The 14,056-nt window shown below is 38.5% G+C and overlaps 1 long non-coding RNA gene across 1 annotated transcript in view; it reads left to right on the top strand.

The window, feature by feature from the left end:
• Positions 1-9,200: 9,200 nt before the first annotated feature.
• LOC127529169 (uncharacterized) overlaps positions 9,201-14,056 on the top strand; it is a 44,933-nt gene continuing 40,077 nt past the window's right edge. Inside the window, exon 1 of the long non-coding RNA XR_007935850.1 lies at positions 9,201-9,857. This is a non-coding gene — a long non-coding RNA (uncharacterized LOC127529169). The remainder of the gene's footprint in view (positions 9,858-14,056) is intronic.

The raw sequence follows: 14,056 nt of genomic DNA, 5'->3' as shown, positions 1-14,056 counted from the left end.
ATAAAGAATAGTTCAAGATTTCACCAATAGATGGCGCTAGTAACTACACCTTGTATGAAGATATGTGCATATAAACGTCAAAGGAAGTGTTAAAATATGGATTACAAAATTATATTAAAACAAACCCAAGACTAAAAAGTTGAAAATAATAAATATATAAAAAATGCTTTTTTTAAAAACCATGCTTATATTAAGTTAAAAAGTGTACTAAAAATTAAAAAATAAGTCTCTCATACATCACTTGTAAAATAAATGCGTGGCCACTTTTCATCAATCAAGATTCAAAAAATGTTTTTATTTTTAATTTTTTTTACGAGTGATGTATGAGAGACTTATTTTTTACTTTGTAGTAAAAAAATGAAATGTTCATATGAAGAATAGTTCAAGATTTCACCAATAGTTCACCAATAATTTTTTAGTACACTTTTTAACTTAATATAATCGTGGTTTTTAAAAAGTATTTTTTTATATATATATTTTATTGTCAGATAGACCCTAAAGAAGGAACGGTCATCTTTCCAGTGTCAAATAGACGCTGTGATCAATAAAGCAAATGAAACATATTAAGGGTTGGAGGACCTCCCCATATACTGGTTGTAGGTTCCAGTAATCAGCAACAAGGTCAAACTCAGAACAAAAAGTTTGATACCTTTGATCAAAACACAGGAGGCTTTTTATAGAGGGACAAATCAAAATAACGAGAGTGACAAAGAGGGAGGGAGCCGTAGATGACATCTGGAGCGGACGGAAAGAACTGAAGTCATCAGTGAGGCGACTCCCTGGGCCAGAACGGAACATTTTTTTCGTGGTGTGAAATGTGGTGGAGATCAGTACATTCGTTGAGGTACGGACTTTTTTACTCAGACGTCTTTCTGTAAATGAAAAGGAGAGAAGAGCATTAATACCGTGATCCAGATCCCCATTTCTTGTAGTTTCACGTATGATAGAGCCCACACGTGTGTGACAACGTGTTCCTAAAGAAGAAGTTGTCCTAGGTCAGCTTACTGCACCCTGTCTTATGACAGACGCCTGCCTGTATGAATAACCAGCCATTATAGCAAAGCGGCTTGTCAGCTTTTAACCCTTAGTAGCTTGCAAGCAGTTCATTTTTCTTTCACAATGGTATGTCCAAAGTCGGCGAGCCGTAGCTTTGTAATCCAGTGACATTGCCGACTTGATCTGTTCCATGACTGATTTGTTTGTCCTTCTTGGCTCTCCATGGTATTGATAAAATCCGTCTCCAGCACCACATTTTCAAATGCATCAATTCGTCGACCGTCCCATTTTTGTTAATGTCCACCTTTCGCAACCACAAGTGACCACAGAGAAGATCAAACTGTGTGTGAGAGCCGTGTCTTGGTCTGTAGGGAGACATCCTTAGATTTGAAAACCTTGTCCAGCAATTTCATCATCAACTTTCCCATTGCAATCCTCCGTTTGATCTCTCAGGATAGTTGTAACCTCAGTGTTCACCCTTGATCCTGGTAGAGAATTCCTTGACTTACTTCTGTTTCATCTTCGTCTAGTTCAAAAAGTGTCTTGATCACAGTTGTCGGTGGTTAGAATTTTTGTTTTGGCCACATTGAATAAGAGTCCCATATCTTGGCTTTTTCGTTTAATTGCCCGTAGTAAGTCCTATATGCCTTCTTGGCTGCTCACAATCAAGGTGGTATTATCTGCATATCCGAGATTGTTCTGAATTCCTTCTTCACTTTCGGCAAGGCCAGCATTTTTGAAATTAGTTTTGGCATATAAATTGATTAATAATCCTTGTCTAACTCCAGGCCTGACTTTAAACCACTGGGTGTTTCCATATTCAGTCTGTACTGTTGCATTTTGATCTTCATAGAGGTTTCTTATCAGGTTTATCAAATGGATTGGCATACCCTTGGTCTTTAACTCTCTGAGGACTGAATATTTTTTCCACAAAAAAACACACCCAAAGCAAGGGTTTCACACAGAAATCAACATAAAACGTTCTGTCGCCAGGAATGCACGACAGGCCGGCTGCCAGGCTGTCTTCGCTTGTCGGGGTGCGGCAGCACCGGTTGCGCTCGCAGTGTATCGAAATCTGGTTTGTACCTCCAGTCCTTGTAAGGCTGGCTGTCCTCCCAGGCGAACATTTCTGTAGGTGTGTCACCTACACAAACCTGTTCAACACCACGATTGGCTGGGGACCGATCAGCTGATGCTGGTACCTAACGTTGCCGGTTCGAATCCCCGTCACTGCCAAAAGAGATCCTACTCTGCTGGGCCCTTGAGCAAGACCCTTAACCTGTAATTGCTCCAGGGGCGCTGTACAATGGCTGACCCTGCGCTCTGACCCCAAGGGGTATGCGAAAACTAACAAATTTCTAATATGAGAAATCGTATAAGATGAAATAAAGAACAAAAAAAAAAAAAAAAAAACGTTTGTTTTCGATCACTTGTATCAAAATTGGAGTTCGACAGAGCCGGAGTCCATTTCAGCGTATTCAGCGTAGAGTATTTTGCTTTTCATTTCTCTTGGCAAAGGTCGATGCCATTTTGCCTCCGTTTGCTCCTCGCTACTCACACGAGTGCAGGGAATCTCAGTCAAAAAAAATGAAGATTGGCTCTTCGTCTGAGGACTGTTATGTGACTGCTTGGTGGCTTTCGATCAGTCATACTGTGTCCCTGAACAATGTATTTTTGATAACATTTTCTTTGTGCGGGATTTGGTATCTGCATCTGAGATTCTTGGGTTTAAGGTGGGTCTTATCTCATTGGATCAAGAAAAGGCCTTTGACCGGGTAGACCACCATTATTTATTTAAAGTTCTAGAGAGGTTTGGTTTTGGTGAGACCTTTCTAGGTTATATTAAATTAATGTACACAAATGTGTTTAGTGTTTTAAAAATTAATGGAGGATTGGGAGCCCCATTTTCTGTTACAAGGGGCATTCGTCAGGGGTGTGCACTCTCTGGTATGTTATACTCACTGTCCATAGAGCCCCTGCTCCACAGACTTCGCCAATTACTTCATGGCCTGTCATTGCCTGTGTGTCCCACTGCATCCTTTAAGGTGGTCGCATATGCTGACGATGTTGCAGTTGTCATCACTGAACCCAATGATGTTGTCCTGCTGCAGGACTGTTTACAGGTGTTTCAAACGGTGTCATCTGCCAGGGTCAACTGGTCCAAATGTAACGCCTTTCTGAAGGGCAAGTGGGACTGTCCTCCCCCAAGCCTCCCAAGTGGTTTAACATGGAATTCTAAGGTGTTTAAACATCTGGGAATTTACATTGGGAAGTCTGGAGCCACAGCTGATAACTGGGAGGGCTTAATTGATCAAATTCAGGGGAGACTGAAGAAATGGAAATGGATGGTCACCAAGCTCTCTTTTAGGGGTAGAGTGCTGATTATTAATAACTAGCAAAATACCCGCGCTTCGCAGCGGAGAAGTAGTGTGTTAAAGAGGTTATGAAAAAGAAAAGGAAACATTTTAAAAATAACGTAACATGATTGTCAATGTAATTGTGTTGTCATTGTTATGAATGTTGCTATACACACACACACACACATAAACATATATATACATATCTACATATACACATATCTACATATATATATATATATATATATACATATATCAACATATATATACACACATACATACACACACACATATACATATATACATATACACATACATAGATACACATACACACACATACAAATATATACACACATACATACATACACACAGATATACATATATATATATATATACACACACAGACACATATATATACATATATATTTACATATCTACATATATACACATATCTACATATATATACACATATATATACATATCTACATATATATATATATATCTAGACATACATACAAAAATACATTGACACATATATATATACATATCTACATATATATATGTAATTGTGTTGTCACTGTTATATATATATAATATACACACACACACACACACATAAATATATATATACATACATATACACATCTACATATATATACATATATATATATATATACATATATATATATATATATATACATATACACATCTACATATATATACATATATATATATATATATATATATATATATATATATATATATATATACACATATCACACATATATATATATACACATACATATACACACATATACATATATACATACACACATACATACATACACATACATATATATATATATATATATATATATACACATACATACATACACACACACATATATATATATATATATATATATATATATATATATATATTTACATATCTACATATATATACACATATATATATATATATATACATATTTACATATCTACATATATATACACATATATATACATATTTACATATATCTAGACATAAATATATACATACATACATTGACATATATATATATATATATATATCAAATCAATGTCAACCTTTTGTAGGGTCTGTCCCTGAGACTTATTAATTGTCATTGCGAAGCAGAGCCTTAGTGGAAATTGGAGGCGTTTGAATTGAAATGGGAGATCAGAGGGTATAACGAGGATGCGAGGAATAAAAACTCTCTCCCCTGAGCCACCGCCAGTAAAAATAGTTGTCAGAATGAGGTTCTTTTGCAGACACGTGACCTGAAGTCTCGTGCCGTCACAAAGTTTCAGTGGCTGTACGCAAATCCACAATCGGTTTCATATTGTTTTCGCACGTTACCAATTGTGCAATGTGTTTTTTGAACAGGTTTGATTCATCAAAGTGATCACTCCTGCTGCGTTCAGTCACTTCACGTGAGCCGCTCTCTTGTGTGATGTTGCGATGTCCACGGGTTTATTTAATGTTAGCTAAGACCCGGCAGTTAAAAGTTTCTCGCTACAGCAATTTTAACTCTGTCAGAAAGTGATCCAAACTGTCGTTTATACCTCGTGTCTTCTCATTAAACTTGTATCTCGCGAATATGGCATTGCAAACGGCAGCGGGTCAGTTCACGTGCTTACATGGGAGGCGTGATGACGCGATATACTTTGATATATATCAAAATACCCGCGCTTTGCAGCGGCGAAGTATTGCTTTAAAATTTTTATTAAGAAGAAAAGTAAACCTTTTTAAACTGAGGGAAAATGAATCAATAATTATTTCTTAAGGATCTCTTTGTATACCATGTTGTCAGTTCGTACTTCCGGTTCTAATATGACTAAGCTGTGTGCTGAGCTTACTCTTGAGCATGAAATCTAACGTGGTTTGTGCCCTTCAGAATGAAAACAGTTTGCACTCACCTTTTTAATAAAAGGCGAGCTTTTAAGCCTGAGAAATCACCCCGTAAATGCACACGTTTAATTGCACATGTGTTAATATGTATGCTTACACCGTATTAAAAGACACTCAAAAATTAACGTCATTTACCTTCATTCCCTCGTTTGACTCGTGCTGTAAATCTCTTCCTTGTTTTTAGTTCACGTGATTACGTAGGAGGCGTGATGACGCGATACGTGACTCTGCCTCCTCCATTAGAGTATATGGACAAAAAACAGGTTCCAGTTATGACCATTACGTGTAGAATTTCGAAATGAAACCTGCCTAACTTTTGTAAGTAAGCTGTAAGGAATGAGCCTGCCAAATTTCAGCCTTCTACCTACACAGGAAGTTGGAGAATTAGTGATGAGTCAGTCAGTGAGGGCTTTGCCTTTTATTAGTATAGATTTAATCGCTTCAATGCTTTGGCATAAATTTAGGTGTGCAGATCCTCCACTTTGGCTATTAAAAGAAATTCAGAGAATTTTGCTGCATTTTTTTTGGGACAAAATTCATTGGGTTAAATGCAGTGTGGTACATCTGCCTGTGGATGAAGGTGGTCAGGGCTTGGTGGACATTCTGTGCAGAATTGAAGCTTTTAGGCTGACAGATTTACAGCGTCTTTTGTACGCCCCTCAGCCTTTACTGTGGAGGAGTTTGGCATTCGCTTTTTTTCATAGGGTTGGTAATCTTAATTTTGATTTGCAACTCCTTTTCATTGACGTCAAACAATTGGCGCTGTCTGTGCTGCCCGTTTTTTACTGCAATATGTTATTAATTTGGCATACTAAAGCAAGCAGAGTGGGAATTAATCTGGACTCAGTCTTCTGGTTACTTGAAGAACCAGTAGTATGGAATCCAACCTTGGAGTTTGACTCGGTTAGTTTGAACTCCCTGCTTATGAGCAAAGGCTTTACTAAAGTAGCTGACTTTATTGATCCGGTCAGCAACCAGTGGAAGTCTGAGGCAGCTGTGACACATGAGCTCGGGATTAGGTCTGTCCGCTTTGGGGGGTCGATTATCAACAAACTACAAGTCTCTTTAGTGCAATTGGGTGCAGGTCCCCTGTGTGAGGAGTTTTTCTCTGGTGATCTCATAAAAGAGGCGGAACCTCCTGAATGTGATATTAGAATTAAACCAAATGTAAAAGATTTTATCGAGCCTAAAAACTCAATTTTAAAAATTAATCACATAAATGGAATTTTGTTCCAAGATTTGTCAAAAAAAGAATTGTATGACTGGTGTCTTAAAGTGTCCCATTTTATACATTTGAAGGAAATGACTGATACCCTCTGGAGGAACACTCTGTGTCTGCATGACACGACATCTCCAGCATGGAGGACTTTATATAAACCTCCCATTGAGAAAAGAGTTGGGGACCTGCAGTGGAGGATTCTACATGTAGCACTAGCTACCAATTCATTCTTAAAAACCATTGGTGCCAGCACAACAGATCAGTGTCCATTTTGCCTTCAGAAAGAAACAATTTATCATTTATTCCTGTATTGTACCAGATTACAACCATTGCTGACTTTTCCTTGCTTTATTGTTGTTGAATTTGGGAATTGTATTTAATGAACTCATTTATATTTTTGGAATGTCGGTGTCGAGAATTCATAAAAGAGAATGTTTACTTTGTAATTTTTTATTAGGCCAGGCCAAGATGGCAACTTTAAAAACAAGAAGAAATAGAGATAAAGGTCTGAAAACCACTGACGCCCTATTAATGTTTAAGGTCCTCCTTCAAAGGAGATTGAAGATTGAATTTGCATATTTTAAACTAATTAATCAATTAGATGTATTTAGTGAAATCTGGGCTGTAAATGATGTTTTATGTTCCATGGAAAATGAATGTCTGGTACTAAAGTCTGAGTAGGAAAACTTTACTTTTAAATGTTTTAGAATGTTGGCTGTTAATTTGACTGCAGTTGTGTTATAATTGTTAATAAAGATCATTTTAAAATTAAAAAAAATTATCTATCTATCTATCTATCTATCTATCTATCTATCTATCTATCTATCTATCTATCTATCTATCTATCTATCTATCTATCTATATCTATTTTGTAATGTCCTTCATATCTATCTATCTATCTATCTATCTATCTATCTATCTATCTATCTATCTATCTATCTATCTATCTATCTATCTATCTATCTATCTATCTATCTATTTTGTAATGTCTTTCATATCTATCTATCTATCTATCTATTAGAAATATTTATATTATTTGAAATAAAAAAATGATTCATTGTCTCCCTTTGTGGATTTCCAGCTATACACCTTAATTAAAGGTTAAATGTCTATGTCTGTCTGTGTGTCCGTCCGGTTGTTATGTCTCTGCCATCCATAAAGATGTTACATCACCAACATGTTTAGTTATAAAATGCATTACATTTGTCTTTCAATGGATGGTGCATTACAAACTACAAATCCCATACCAGATGGTGTATAACAGGGACATACACATTGCATGGTGCACTGTAAATGTTAATGCTAAGGTGTTGATTACTTAGATTTTAATGTGTCTCAGATGATTAACACATTTATTTGCAATAAGAAAGCAAGCACCCTTTTTATTTTGCATATGGTGTCCTTCTACAGTGTGTACTATCCCAAGGCATTTTATAAATAAAGAGCAATAACACAATACATACATTTTTGATATTTGGAGCACAGGCAGGTTAAGTGAATAGCTCAGGGTCACATACATAGGCTAGAAATTGGAGACCGTGAACAAGTAACCTTGTGGTTTATTGTCCAGATACCTTCACCACCAGGCCAGACGCCCAGCTCAAAACATTTAATGCCTTGGCCTTCAAAGTGCCATACAATAAACAAACTTCCTTTCATATTGGAACATTAGAAACATTTTGACGAGAACAGGCCATTCAGCTCATCAAAGCACAACCACTGTAGGCCTGCACCTGACACATCAGGGCGCTATATAAACTAACATCCTGTTGTCCTCTTTGATCGCTTCTGTTCATTATCTTGATGTAGACGGCGACCAGTCCCCTTTGTCTCCTACATCCTCCTTATAATTCATGATTTCAATGTATTCAGATCTATAATAATAATAATAACACATTGTATCTATATAGTGCCTTTCCCATGGTCGAGGCGCTTACAATACTTCATGCTACATACTTTTTTTATGCAATTGTTATATTTCATTCTCGACATATCTTCCAAGCTTCTACACCATCCAAGTCCCTCTTTGGCAGTTTAGCCGATTCTCCATTATTTCCGCACTTGCCCCTTGTGTTGGGTATCATCTGCCAAGCTAACCAGCTACTTGATTATATTCTTATTCAGCTCATTCGTGAATATTCAAAAGAGCAGCGCTGACCCCGCGAAGGACACCACTCTTTACAACCCTGGTCCATCATGGGGCACAGCCATATTCATACCTGACCTGTTTAGAGTTTCCAGTCTGACATTTGCATGTCTTTGGTTCAAAGATGGGTGAAGGGGAAAAGATCGTCCTGGGCTTGGAATTTGAACCCAGGATGTTTGATCCACAAAGCGGCCTTGCTTACCACTGCACCACACAGTTCAAATATAAAACAAAGTGGAAAAACCACAAAGGAGGCTTTGATTTTGGGTTGGAGCTTCACGGCTGCTTCAGGATGTCACATCTCTGAGTGTTGGGCTGTTCAGAACAGAGTGGTGTCCCACAGGGGTCCATGTGCTGTTTTTAATATATATATGTGTGTGTATGTGTGTGTGTGTATGTGTTAAAGATAAAGTCTGCACCTCTGAAGGTGATCATTTTAATCACTTGTCCTAAAATATTTTTGTTTGTGGTGTTAAAATAACCTTTTTTCTTTTAATTCGACGCAAATTGTTTCATGAGTTGTGTGTTACCCACTAGCCTGGATGAGTTTTATCCGAACTCCTTCTTGCTCATTTATTCGGACTCTCCACCTGCTGCTTAATCCTCATGATGGACGCTTCATTTGCACTTTCACAAGTCAGTTGTCGTTTTGCACGGCGTGGTGGTGGTGCTGGTGTCTCTTAAAAAAGAGCAGATGTACTCTGATGAAAATTCATTGCAACCTGAGAATTCCAGCTGCATGAGGGGCTCGTGTTCCTTTTAATGAGGTTTGGTTTTAGAGGGGGTTCTGTTCGGAGAATGTTAAAACAAAAGTTTGAGTTTACAAAAAAAAAAAAAAGAAAGAAAGAAAAAACAGCCCACCTCATTTATCATTACGAACTGCAGTCCCGAGCCACTGACTCCTGTAAAGCCTGATGAACTTTATGTGAATGAAGTAAGACACCATTTACGCAAGAGTCTGCCTGCTGAATGGCACGATTTGCATAACAATAAAGGCAAAGAGATCTCGGCGAAGTCAAATCTCACCACCCCTTCTCTCGTCTCCTCTGCAGCGGGGCGCCTGAGCTTTCTGCTGGCGACCGGGACGCTGAGAAAGTGTCAGTGCTGCCAATCACCACTTGGTTATGTCCGCGGACGCAAACGTACACAATGTGGAGGTTCTTAACAAGTGAAATGTAACGCGCAACCGGAGTCTGAACCAACGGGGAGGTAAGAAAACCTCATTGCTTGTTAACGGCAAGAAAAAAATAAATAAATAAAACAAATCTGTGCTGTCGTGACCTGATAATGGTGGAGAAGAAGGCGAAACGTCTTCATTGTGTTCAAGGGAGAAGTTTACATCTTGTAAGTGTTACGCATTTGTCATTTGAGTGCCATTTTATCATATATAGATGGGTAAAATATATAGTCTCCTTTATTAGTACATATAAAAAAGTAATCAACATTAGTTAATATATTCTCTGATTATTTTTGTCATTTTTCGTTGTAGAAACTCCAAAGGGAAATTGAGATCTTTGACTAGTATGTGTGCAAGTTTGTAATTTGCTGTGTATACAACATAATGGACATAAACACACATTTATAGTATATACTGTACATATGATCATATAGGCGCACGCACATACACAGACCTGCTCATATGTTTAGGTTTATATATATACAATAGATATGTGAGTGTGTGTATGCTAATATGTAGATATGTTTGTATATTTGTGTGTGTACATATATAACAATATGTAAAATACTGGTATCTTTACAGTTTAATTGGCTTTTAGCACTTCTGCACTTTGAGTTATGAAAATGTGTATGAAAATGTACTATAGAGATAAAATGTCATTATTGTCGTTATTTTATATACTGTATATCACATCAATCAAATCAAATTTGATTTGTCATATACAAATTATACATATAGTACAATATGTGAGATGTTTAGTTATATATATATATATATAGGGCAGCACGGTGGTGCAGTGGGTAGCGCTGCTGCCTCGCCGTTAGGAGACCCGGGTTTCCTTCCATGTTCCAGTTTGCATATTCTCCCCGTGTCTGCGTGGGTTTCCTCCGACAGTCCAAAGACATGCAGGTTAGGTGCATTGGCCATCCTAAATTGTCCCTAGTGTGTGTGTGTGCTGGCACCCTGCCTGGGGTTTGTTTCCTGCCTTGTGCCCTGTGTTGGCTGGGATTGGCTCCAGCAGACCCCCATGACCCTGTAGTTAGGATATAGCAGGTTGGATAATGGATGGATATATATATACAGTATAAATATATATATATATATATATATATATATATATATATATATATATATATATATATATATATTGGTTGCAATAGTTTACTGTCAAATAAATGCAAAGAGTACACGACACGTGTTTCGCCCTCATTCTGGGCTCATCAGGTGTACACACTCCACTGCACTCCCTCTCGGGAATCGAACCTCGGACGTCAGCGTCAGAGGCGATGCCCCTAACGTTGCGCCACGGCGTGTGGTTCGTTTATTTGACAGCATGTAGATCGGGGTAATTACATTCATATATATATATATATATATATATATATATATATATATATATATATATATATATATATATATATATATATATATATATATACACACCATATATATTTATTCAGTATATACAGTATATTATATTAGGATCCTCCAGTCTGGGGAAGGAATCATCCCCTCTTCTGGCCAGGATGCCCAGCCTTTATGGCATCTACAATATAAGATATATATATTTATATATATATATATATATATATATATATATATATATATATATATATATATACAGTAATCCCTCCTCCATCGCGGGGGTTGCATTCCAGAGCCACCTGTGAAATAAGAAAATCCGCGAAGTAGAAACCATATGTTTATATAGTTATTTTTATATTGTCATGCTTGGTTCACAGATTTGCACAGAAACACAGGAGGTTGTAGAGAGACAGGAACGTTATTCAAACACTGCAAACAAACATTTGTCTCTTTTTCAAAAGTTTAAACTGTGCTCCATGACAAGACAGAGATGACAGTTCTGTCTCACAATTAAAAGAGTGCAAACATATCTTCCTCTTCAAAGGAGTGTGTGTCAGGAGCACAGAATGTCACATAGATAGAGAAAACAATCTCTAGCAAACAAATCAATAGGGCTGTTTGGCTTTTAGGTATGCGAAGCACCGCGGCACAAAGCTGTTGAAGGCGGCAGCTCACACCCCCTCCGTCAGGAGCAGAGAGAGAGAGACAGAGTTTGTTTTTCAATCAAAAATCAATACGTGCCCTTCGAGCTTTTAAGTATGCGAAGCACCGTGCAGCATGTCGTTTCAGGAAGCAGCTGCACAAAAGATAGCAGTGTGAAGATAATCTTTCAACATTTTTAGACGAGTGTCCGTATCATCTAGGTGTGCGAACAGCCCCCCTGCTCAATCCCCCTACGTCAGGATCAGAGAAAGTCAGCGCAAGAGAAAGAGAAAAGTAAGCCGGGTAGCTTCTCAGCCATCTGCCAATAGCGTCCCTTGTATGAAATCAACTGGGCAAACCAACTGAGGAAGCATGTACCAGAAATTAAAAGACCCATTGTCCTCAGAAATCCGCGGACCAGCAAAAAGTCTGCGATATATATGTAAATATGCTTACGTATAAAATCCGCGATGGAGTGAAGCCGCGAAAGGCGAAGCGCGATATAGCGAGGGATTACTGTGTATATATATATATATATATATATATATATATATATATATATATGCGGTATGCCATATATATTCATGGCATTCGTAGTCTGAATCACAATCTGATTGTATGGGTGGTTACCTACCAGGTAACGCTTGTGGTTGGTCAGCAAGTCGGCAAACATCCGCCACAGTGCCCTCTTTCAGTTGTGAGAATGCAGATCATAGAATGGTTGAAATAGTTTACTGTCAACCACAAGCATTACCTGGTAGGTAACCACCCATACAATCAGATTGTGATTCAGACCACGAATGCCATGAATGTAATTACCCCGAACTACATGCTGTCAAATGAACGAACCACATGCCGTGGCGCGAGGTTAGAGACTTTGCCTCTGGCATTGACATCCGAGGTTCGATTCCCCGAGAGTGGGGTGCAGTGAGTGTGTATACCTGATGAGCCCAGAATTAGGGCGAAACATGCGTCGCGTACTCTTTGCATTATTTGACAGTAAACTATTTCAACCCTATATATATTTACAGTGGGTATGGAAAGTATTCAGACCCCCTTCAACTTTTCACTCTTTGTCATATTGCAGCCATTTGCTAAAATCATTTAAATTAATTTTTTCCCTCATTAATGTACACACAGCACCCCATATTGACAGACAAAAAAAAGAATTCTTGAAATTGTTGCAGATTTATTAAAAAAGAAAAACTGAAATATCACATGGTCCTAAGTATTCAGACCCTTTGCTCAGTATTTAGTAGAAGCACCCTTTTGAGCTAATACAGCCATGAGTCTTCTTGGGAAAGATGCAACAAGTTTTTCACACCTGGATTTGGGGATCCTCTGCCATTCCTCCTTGCAGATCCTCTCCAGTTCTGTCAGGTTGGATGGTAAACGTTGGTGGACAGCCATTTTTAGGTCTCTCCAGAGATGCTCAATTGGGTTTAAGTCAGGGCTCTGGCTGGGCCATTCAAGAACAGTCACAGAGTTGTTGTGAAGCCACTCCTTCGTTATTTTAGCTGTGTGATTAGGGTCATTGTCTTTTTGGAAGGTAAACCTTCGGCCCAGTCTGAGGTCCTTAGCAATCTGGAGAAGGTTTTTGTCCAGGATATCCCTGTACTTGGCCGCATTCATCTTTCCCTCGATTGCAACCAGTCGTCCTGTCCCTGCAGCTGAAAAACACCCCCACAGCATGAAGCTGCCACCGCCATGCTTCACTGTGGGGACTGTATTGGACAAGTGATGAGCAGTGCCTGGTTGTCTCCACACATACCTCAGTGCAAGACACATGACAGCCTGCATGGAGTTTGCTAAAAGACACCTGAAGGACTCTGAGATGGTGAGAAATAAGATTCTCTGGTCTGATGAGACCAAGATAGAACTTTTTGGCCTTAATTCTAAGCGGTATGTGTGGAGACAACCAGGCACTGCTCATCACTTGTCCAATACAGTCCCCACAGTGAAGCATGGCGGTGGCAGCATCATGCTGTGGGGGTGTTTTTCAGCTGCAGGGACAGGATGACTGGTTGCAATCGAGGGAAAGATGAATGCGGCCAAGTACAGGGATATCCTGGACAAAAACCTTCTCCAGAGTGCTAAGGACCTCAGACTGGGCCGAAGGTTTACCTTCCAACAAGACAATGACCCTAAGCACACAGCTAAAATAACAAAGGAGTGGCTTCACAACAACTCTGTGACTGTTCTTGAATGGCCCAGCCAGAGCCCT

This window comes from Erpetoichthys calabaricus, chromosome 9 (genome assembly GCF_900747795.2).
Source record: "Erpetoichthys calabaricus chromosome 9, fErpCal1.3, whole genome shotgun sequence".
Lineage (NCBI taxonomy): Eukaryota > Metazoa > Chordata > Cladistia > Polypteriformes > Polypteridae > Erpetoichthys > Erpetoichthys calabaricus.
The sequence above is the reverse complement of the archived record's forward strand: the minus strand, read 5'-3'. Positions and strand labels throughout refer to the sequence as shown.